The sequence below is a fragment of the Cetorhinus maximus genome, chromosome 19 (assembly GCF_964194155.1).
Source record: "Cetorhinus maximus chromosome 19, sCetMax3.hap1.1, whole genome shotgun sequence".
Taxonomy (NCBI): domain Eukaryota; kingdom Metazoa; phylum Chordata; class Chondrichthyes; order Lamniformes; family Cetorhinidae; genus Cetorhinus; species Cetorhinus maximus.
In genome coordinates this window covers 39048786-39058270 of record NC_135897.1, presented here as the reverse complement: position 1 = coordinate 39058270, position 9485 = coordinate 39048786, and the positions used below count along the sequence as shown (strand labels likewise).

The 9485-nt window shown below is 40.8% G+C and overlaps 1 long non-coding RNA gene across 1 annotated transcript; it reads right to left on the bottom strand.

Annotated features, from left to right (window-relative positions):
- Window positions 1-3200: 3200 nt before the first annotated feature.
- On the bottom strand, window positions 3201-9151 carry LOC144693760 (uncharacterized). Its single transcript, XR_013579593.1, has 3 exons — window positions 8819-9151; window positions 4001-4075; window positions 3201-3352 (listed from the first exon to the last, which is right to left on the bottom strand). It is a non-coding gene; the product is annotated as an uncharacterized LOC144693760 (long non-coding RNA).
- Window positions 9152-9485: the final 334 nt, after the last annotated feature.

Sequence of the window (9485 nt, the reverse complement as noted above, 5' to 3'; positions counted from 1 at the left end):
GGCAGTTCAAACGAGATTCACTAGGCTAATTCCTGGGATGAAGGGGTTGACTTATCATGAACGGCTAAACAGACTAGGCCTTTATTCATTAGAGTTTAGAAGAATGAGGGGGGTGATCTTATTGAAATGTACAAGATTCTGAGAGGGCTTGACAGGGTAGATGTTGAGAAGATGTTTCCACTAGTGGGGGGGATCTTGAACTAGGGACATAGTTACAGAATAAAGGGGACACTCATTTAAAACTGAGGTGTGAAGGAATTTCTTCTCTGAGGATAGTGAATGTCTGGAATTCTCTACCCCAGAGAGTTGTGGAGGCTAGATCACTAAAGTATTTAAAGAGGAGGTAGATAGATTTTTGAAATATCAGGGAGTTGAGGGCTATGAGGAACTGGCACGAAAAAGGAATCGAGGCCTGGGGCAGATCAGCCATGATCTTATTGAATGGCAGGGCAGGCTTGAGGGGCCAAATGGCCTATTCCTGCTCCTATTTCTTATGTTCTTATGTTAGATGGCGATTATAAATGCACAATTATATTAAATTACTTACTTATTTGCTTGTTCATCTTGGAAAAATAAATTCACTTGCTCACTTAAGCTTAAAATGAGCTCTGATGTGGTAATCTACAGCTTTTAAGATGGGTGGGAATCTTAGAAAGGCACAGGATACATGCAGCAGGCAAAAGCAACTGCCAGCCAGAACACTTTTCTGAAATAAAAGCAAAATACTGCGGATGCTGGAAATCTGAAATAAAAACAAAATAAATGCTGGAAAAACTCAGGTCTGGCAGCATTTGTGGCGAGAGAAACAGAGTTGACGTTTTTTCTACAGAAGATTTTTTAAATCTCAAGGCAAGGATAGGCATCCTTTTAAGGTCTGGGGAGCTTGGACTCACTCATAAGAGTGATCCTACAGCATTGAGAGGTCATCCAATGGCCTGAATATTACCAGACCTCTGGAGGCAGCTGGGAGGCGGGAGGGCTCATAAAATAACATTGTGAGGTGTCAGGAGGGAAATGGCCATGACCTCCCGCCTCCAGAGGAGACTGTCAATGCAGGGACGCCAGCGGTAAAGCACTTAATTGGCCAATTAATGACCATTTTGCATCCCTGCCAGCATTTCAATCAGCATCAGGTCAGTCCCCACTCCACGGGGAGACCACCAGATATGTTCTGGGGGTAGGAGGGAGGTGGCGGTGGGCACCTTCTTTTATGGTCATCCATGGCTCAAGGAGGAGCCTCTCAGCAGAATTGCTACTCCCGGAACTTCGACGCTGCCACTGGAGGGTTCTCCCCTCCGATCACCAGAGCCTGCTCACCTGGCCCCAGCAGGTAACAAGAAAAACTAAACTCCATTTTGAAGGTGCCTCAACATAGTGTCATCCTCCTCTTCTCCCTGCATTCCAAGCAATGGCCACCTCTATCACTGGCGCTGTCAAGGCTGCCGAGCTGCCCGACCTCTGATTGAACCGATTGCATTAAGCGGCTGGCTGCTGCCCTCTTAATTGGCCCCCAGCAGTAAAATCGCACACTATCCCCCCCCGCCCAGCCCAGGGTCCCACCATCTGCTCACATGGGCTCTGGATCTGCTTTCGCTCTTGGCAAAAGGACGACCTTCCTTTTTGTAAAATCCAGCCCAATGGTTCTGGAAATGATCCCATGAGTAGTTCAACAATATTCAGGCTCCACAACCTTCTGCGTTGAATTAGCCAGCTTCTCACATGTTCTCAAGTTAAGGAGGGAAATTTTAGCCAGGGATCCAGCATTTGAATAATGTCATTTGAGGGAGATTCCTCAAGTGATCAATTTCAGTTAAGCTACAAGAGGTGAAGAAGTCAAAGCCTTAAAGAGAGGAGAGGAGAAATAAAGAGATTATTAAAGCTAGAAACCTATTCCTGATAAGCTGAGATGTAACATTTTCATTAATGTTAATATATTTTCCTATTAGGCCAAGAGTGGGAAAATCTTCTGGAAAAAATATAATTTCTAGATTTCGAAAAAATTTGCTTACAAATGTTGCACTCAACAATGTGCTTTCATCTGGTAATTTTATTCTCCCGATGTTGTTCACTCGGTGCTGAAAGCCAACATGATTCACTGTAATTATTTGCCAGATAAAGCAGTGTTTCAAAGAGTACCTTAGCACTAGCATTCTTAAATATATTCATCATCTGCTCCTCCAGGTGCCCAAAAGAAAGAGGAATGTGCAAAATGCCTTGAGGAATCAGGGTTTTTGCAAGCAGGTTTCATCTGGCTCTTGGACAACGCCATGAAAGCAGGCATTATTTGATCTCCTGAAATGCAAACACATCTGTTCTACATACTTCTTTTCATCTTTTCCTCTTTCTTCAGAACCTGCAAGTATGATGAGGTATCCAGTGGGATACTTACACCTTTCTTATTCGCTGCACAGTTTCTTGGGAAACCAGCACAGATTGTAGATAGGGTACATCTTGAAGTCATTCTTGTTAACTTCCTTTCTCCCCCAAACAGCAATACAACAAGGACACAGTAAAATAATTGCTAACAAACAGCTGCTAATAAAATCCCCAAAGCAGCACTTTTAAAGAACAAAGATGACAACACAAGGAATGGAATACTGAGCATCTGTAGTACTGGCTCTGCAAATATATCACGGTGCTTAACTTTCATTGGCATTTTATCAAGATTCTTATGCACCTCACACATGACAGATGTGCAGGCCCTCAGTGTCTTTACTGCCCAATACCAATATCTCACCAAATGATAACACGTCCCCAGAGCTGTAACAATCATTGAACAGGCATCAGCACCCGATGAGATATGCCACCCAGCACAGTAATGCTATATGGACTTAAGGTTTTTAAATCAGCCCCGTTATTTTTAAATGTACCTGTTGTTCTTCCTCCAAATATTTCTAAAAATATTTTGAGTATAATTATAAGTAGTTTCTCACATTTACATGAAGATTATATGAAATGTACTGTTATTTTTAAACTTTACTGGCAGTGGATAGCTGATTTCAATAAGAAGAGCCTTTCAGTTGGATTTTATGAATCAATACTGTAGCTTTAACCTGGAATCATTGATGAATGTATCCAGAGTAAACCTATGCCAAAAACGTGCATCCTTTCATTTTTAAGATAAATGTTGTACAGTGTCACATTTCGGAATGTTCAATTATTTTGCTGGAAGGTTTTCAGGTTAATTTTTATTGAGATATCATTGCAATAAATTCAGGTCACAATGGCTTGAACATACATAATGTACGCAGTTTGGAAATGTTGATTAGATCCAGATGAAGCAAGTTGGAGAAGTATTCTTCACCCAGCACACCAGTCAGAGACAGAGACAATCAGCTCCATCATCACATTCCTTAGGGAAAAGGTATTATGTTAGAATGGTTTCTCCTCACAGAGCGCAGCATTGGGTCTGAACAGAATAGATCATTTAGGTACCACGTAAGAGGTTTTTGAGTCAAGGTAGCAGATTTGATTGGCAGACCAATCCCCAGTAACAGAAGGCTGAGGAAATTCAGCAAGCAGGTTTTGACATCTAGTCTAGTTTGAAATCTCATGTGGCAATCAGAAATAGTAGGCAAGAGTCTTCTTAAGGAAGGCATAAACAAGCATCAAAGATTTGCGAGGCAGAAAAGTGAATTTAGCCCTCTAACAGAGATAATGTGCTGTCCATTTCAAATTTCTGTTATGAGGAAAATTATGAATTTCATTGAAATTCTTTATAAACTTTTATGTGTTCATAAAATGCATGTAAAAACTAACCCAGTTTGTTGGTTTATAGTTGGCCTTGCCTCACATTTCAGAAAATAGGAGAAACAGTTATGAAAGAGTTACATGACCAAATACTATCAAAGCTTATTAGCAAAATAGATCTAACTAAAAAACATCTTTACTATTAACCCAAAAATATTAGGACCAATATAAGCCTGTGAAGAAATACAATTCCTGGTTAAGGGTTAAGGATTAGAGATCTTTAGCAGTTCACATACTTGAGAATACTTACAGCTGAGCTACATCCTTGCTGTAGCTGAATTGTTTGCTTTGCTGAAAATGCATGCAACTCTCAGTATCATGCTTCCTACAATGAGAATTACCAAGGTTTTTTTTTCCCCAAAATTGGATCAGTATCTACATCCTTACAATTGTGAAGGCTTATCTACTTCGATCATACATATGAACTTGAAAATACATTCATAGATCAATGTACAAAAAGACATTTTGCATGCAGTTTATCTCATATAAACAAGACTGACTCAAAATATTCATTCAATTGTTATCTCTTTTACTGCTTGGTCTTTTGCCCATTTATTTATCAGTTGCTTGCTTGATGTGTGCCTGATTTGTAGCTGCTCTGCATTTAAAGTAAGGTATAAATACCTTGTGTAATGTTGTTCACTCTTCTACTGGGAAGCAAAGATATGCACCTTGTGTGGCTGTTCTGAAATCATATCCAAATCAAAATCATCCCTATCAAGCTCATGTAAACAAGATAATTTAACACCTGATTAGTTTTTGGCCTACTGCCGTCCACACAAAGGTAGACTGTACATCATGCGGTCATTTAATACTGTTCATTGGATGTCCTCCTTCAGGGATAAGATACTACGTAAATGCCAAGGGATAATTAAATTCAGATCAATAAAAGAAATGGTAAATGGTGTGTTTGATAAAGGGCTGCAAAAGATTGACAATGATAACTATTGTCCAATATATAGGTGACCCCAGAGGAAAGGTTTACCAATTATAACCTAACAATTGAAATTAATATTGTTTCACTGCACACTTATGGGAAACTAATTTGAAGAAAAAATGTTATTGAAGCAATTATTAGAACTAGACATTGTAATTTTAAAATTACAAGAAGTATTTCCGACTTTCAATATTATTAAAATCCTAAAAAATCTACAAAAAGAATTAGAACAATAGAACAAAATATGAAATGTTACAAGTGCTGCTAGACAAGAACAGGGAACCGTAGCAAGCATATTCAACCTGCAATGGACTATGCCACTGGTTATTTGGATTCAGGTTTTTCCATGACTGTTGCAATGACTTCTGCAATGCTATCAGAGCAGATATAAAACAGAGGCTGCATGCTTCCTCCAAGAGAAATATTGTGAACTCTCTCAGGCCATTTTGATATACCCCTCAGCTGCCCAATCAAGAGCAGTCTTGGCAAAAACCTGGAAAAACATCTCCTCCTTAATCCAGGAATCATGGATGGCAGATGAATGGGAGAGGAGGATTTCCAATTTTTTTTTATATGGCTGTAAAAAAACAAATATAATAAAGTGTGGAAGGCAATATTTAGAGCCAGAAGAAAACAATTCAAAAGACATTAAAATACGTAACAGGGATATTATTCAAATGGATAAATATTGAGATACAGTAGAGAAATGGCAAATCAGAGGAATTGCAATTATGACAGAATCTTACATGCAATAGTTTAAATTATATGATTCATTTGGCACAATTGGAATGCAAGTAAAATGAAGCTGTAAGAATTGTCCACTTCTATCCACATTCCTCATAATTTGTTCAAGTTGAATCACAAAAAATTACACCAACCAGAAGGCAAGAACACAAACTATTTTATAACCAGGATGGCATTTTGGCATTTTTATATAAGGTTATACTAAACTGAGATTCAGCCCAACTGAACTAAACTACATCAGAAGACAAACAATTTACTTTATCTTAAAATGTGCCATAAACTTGGATCAAATTAAAATAATAATCTTTGGGGATTGATGTTTGCTGTACTTATCCCATTAGCCTGACAGAATTCAAATCCAGATGAAAAAAATTATATTAACTAACTGTGCCATGTAATTGTTGATATTGGTTCTAGCAATGAAAATCTTTGCCAATTAGACTTCCAGGAACAGCATTAAGCACTTCCAGCTCATGTGCAGCACTGCTCAGCTAGAGTAAACCATTCTTTACTATACTCTGTAATATGCCTTTACCCAATCCTTGAAGAGCACATTTGACTGTAGCAAAAGGAACTCCAATTCCTACATCAGCCATGTTACTGGACTTTTTAATAATATCCAGCCACGTTACATTATGTTGCAATGGTCAAGTTAAACTGTCAGCATGCATTTGGGGTTCCAGTTTCCTGGAGAATTGCTGCTTCTATAGGCACATACACATCATGTTAATTATCACATACATGCCTGTACAGTTTCTGAAAAAGCCAGAGAATTCAGCACTTGCAGCCAAATCATGCTGGTACCACATGTGATAAATTAATCACCAGCACATCATCTACCAGCCTAAAGAGATAACACATCATTACTCTACCACCAGGCAAATCCCTAGCTTAGAAGCCAGTGGAACTCCCACTGCCAGATTGCTGTTTTAAACTAGATTTTCACCCTTTGTTTATGCCACAATAAAAGTGAATCTAGTTCCAAAGCTTTAAAGTACTAAGAGCAAAAATGGCACTGCCAGTTTGGTTGACATTTTGAACAGTTTGAGCAGGGATCCACCGCAGAGGGTTGGGACTGTTCAAACATTCACGTGGAACACAGCAAACATCCAGCAGCCATCACTCTGGGCTAGATTAACTTTATATTTTATTTCCTGGAGGTGAACTAACAAAGTACAACTACACTATTCAATTCTGTAACAGGTTAAGCTTTGACAAATCATCTAACAATGATCATATAAATCATATGTTGTTGGTGAATCAACCTAGGGATTACAGCATTCTAATTGCCACCTAGAGCTAAAGGACAATGGAATATGTGTCCCTAACTTTGGCGCTATGGCTTTGCACAGGCTATAAAGGAATCTTGAAATTCATGAACATCCATCCCAATAGCTGATAACAGGGAATCCTGCAAGATGCGCACTTCCATCTGGTCCTTTAGCTCCATGCCACGAAGATGGAAACAGCACTTTGTAAAGAAAGATCAGAAAGAACTAACAGCAAAGTCCCAATGCAAGCTAAAACTGTGTATGATATGCGCAGTTAACCTTCATGGTTCAGAACTCCAACACGTGCAAAGGATTTTTAAGGCCTAGGTACAAAATTCTGGACCGAGTAGAGATGCATATTTGTGGTTGAAGAGAAGAAGAGCTCTGCTTTGTAACTTTGTACCCAGGAGCAGAGTAAACCTCAGGCCAAACATATCTCATTGCTAAAGTCTGTCTCAGGAGGAGCAGAGTTAAGCATAGTGTGCAGCATTGCACTTGGGATGTCTAAAACATCAAAGTGGTTAGCAAGTTGAAAGGTGTTATGTACATTGGTGGGCCACCACACTGAAAACTGACATAGTTTATTAAGACAATTTGAGAATTGAACCAACTGCTGGAAGCATTACCTAAAGACCAAATATTAGACCTCAAACATCCATCCCTCATTTGGTATCTGCCAGAACTGGGTGACAGAGCGCCAGGCAAATACTGATAAAATTCTGCATGACAACTGACTGAACTATAATGTATATCTATACTGTGGTCAGGATGATAGTGACAACGTACTCACATTTTATGGTGAACTGCTCACCGTACCACTTATGGAGTGTTCCTAGCAGCAGTTTTCTGGCTAACTAATAATCAAACCCATGGTCGTTATTTGTGCAATAACTAATGACTATACTTCTTGGGCAAGCAGCAGGTGGGTGGGTGGAATTTTTTGGGGAGTTAAGATGCCCTCAAGATGACAAGGCTGAATAGTGGAAGATCAAAACCAAGGCAATGATCTGCAGCAGTATAATCTGAGGTGTTGAACCAAGCAGAAATATGGCAGGAGACTGTTGATCATTAGCCAATCTGGCTCATTAATGAAACCTGGAGGGTAGAGCTCTCACTGGGAACTAGGATTCTTCCCAGTCATCTTCACATAGTAATGCAAGTGCCTAGTGGGCACGTAGCTCCCGGTTGGATAAGTAATGGGATACTTCCCAGGCTTGGGTGCTGGTAAGCTTACAGCTGGCTAAAACATCATCAATGTATCCCAGTGCACTCTCATATGTCCCTAAGCCTTGGCTCTGCCCTCCTACTCCAAAGCCCTCTAGGCTGGATAGATTGCAGACATCCCACAGAAACTCAGGAGGATTTTTCAAGAGCCTGGGTTGGAGGCTGGGGTGAGTTTCTGCAGCTGAGAGAAAACACTCCTATCAATGGGTCTGAAGCAGACTGGCTCAAATTTAACTTCGGCATTGCTGTACACCTCTTGGTCGCTAAGATTGCCGGGTGGACGCAGCCTTTGAGTCAAATTTGCCTGTTGCCATTAAAAAAAAATCCTCACAAATGTTGAACGAAAAGAGCTTTCTAATACAATAGCCCTGCGTTCAATATGAAAGCGTTAACCCGAATCAAAGCCTGATCTTAGACACAGGGTGGGGAAAGCACCTGGATCAATGCCGAGGAACCGGGTACATGTACCACAATTATCGCTGCTGCAAAGCTTCAGTTCTGAAATAAAACTGGGGGGGTCATTGATACCCATTGAAATTCACCCTGCAGCCAGAGTTGGGGAGAGACCACAAGCAGGTCAGGTTGCCACCAAGTATACCTGAAGAAGGGACGGGGCAAAGCAGAACTCAAGAGGGGTGTGTGTGTGTGAGAGAAAGAGAGACATCTCCAACACTGAGACAGAGCCGGGGCAGAGCTGGCGGCTAACGCCCGAGCACCCCGAGCTGCACATAGGAGCGGCACCGCTCGCTGACCCACACCGAGTTAAACAAGCGGTTACCGTGCTGCCAAATCCGGAATTCAAACACACCTAGATCAGAGCAAAATAATAATAATAAAAAGAACAGACACTGAGATAAACAAAAGGTGAGGATAGGAAAATAAAATCAATTACCAGACGCATCTTGGCGTTTCCCAGTCACCGAACGCTGAGCTCTGGTCAATTCGCTCGGTGGTGTCCCCGGCTCTCTCTCTAACCTCAGTGTGCGCAGGGTGGTCGATGCTGTGCACAACCTCCGAGTGGGAAGCGGGGGGGAGCTTATGCACACAGTAGGCACCCGACAGGCACAGTAAAAGAGAAAGCACGCACCCCACACACAGCAGGACGACCAGCCAAACACACCAATGAACTCATTGCAATTGGGGAGGTGAACGGGGAAGGGAAGGTTGGATGAGGTTTGGTCACGCTTCAGTAACTGCACAGAAACGTGAGCAACGCATCCATCACACAATTTAAACATTCAAAAGTGTGCAGGGCGCAGCCTTTCTAGTCCATTCACGCACATTTGTATCTTTTTATCCCAGTGGCCGAGTGTACTCTATAGAAGTGTAGTGACAGCATGTCAATCCAATACCAGCCGTTTGGCTAATGGACAATCCAATAGATTGGATTTTATTAGGGTTTTGATGCCTTCTAATGTGCTTGAAGGACATTTTTTTAAGTTTTGCAGACAAAGAAAAGCACGTTTGAGGATGCAATGGCATAAAATGTGGCTCCTATGCATGGGTCCTAATTTTAAACTAAATCGCTACATCGGAGTATTATAATGTGAATAGAATAC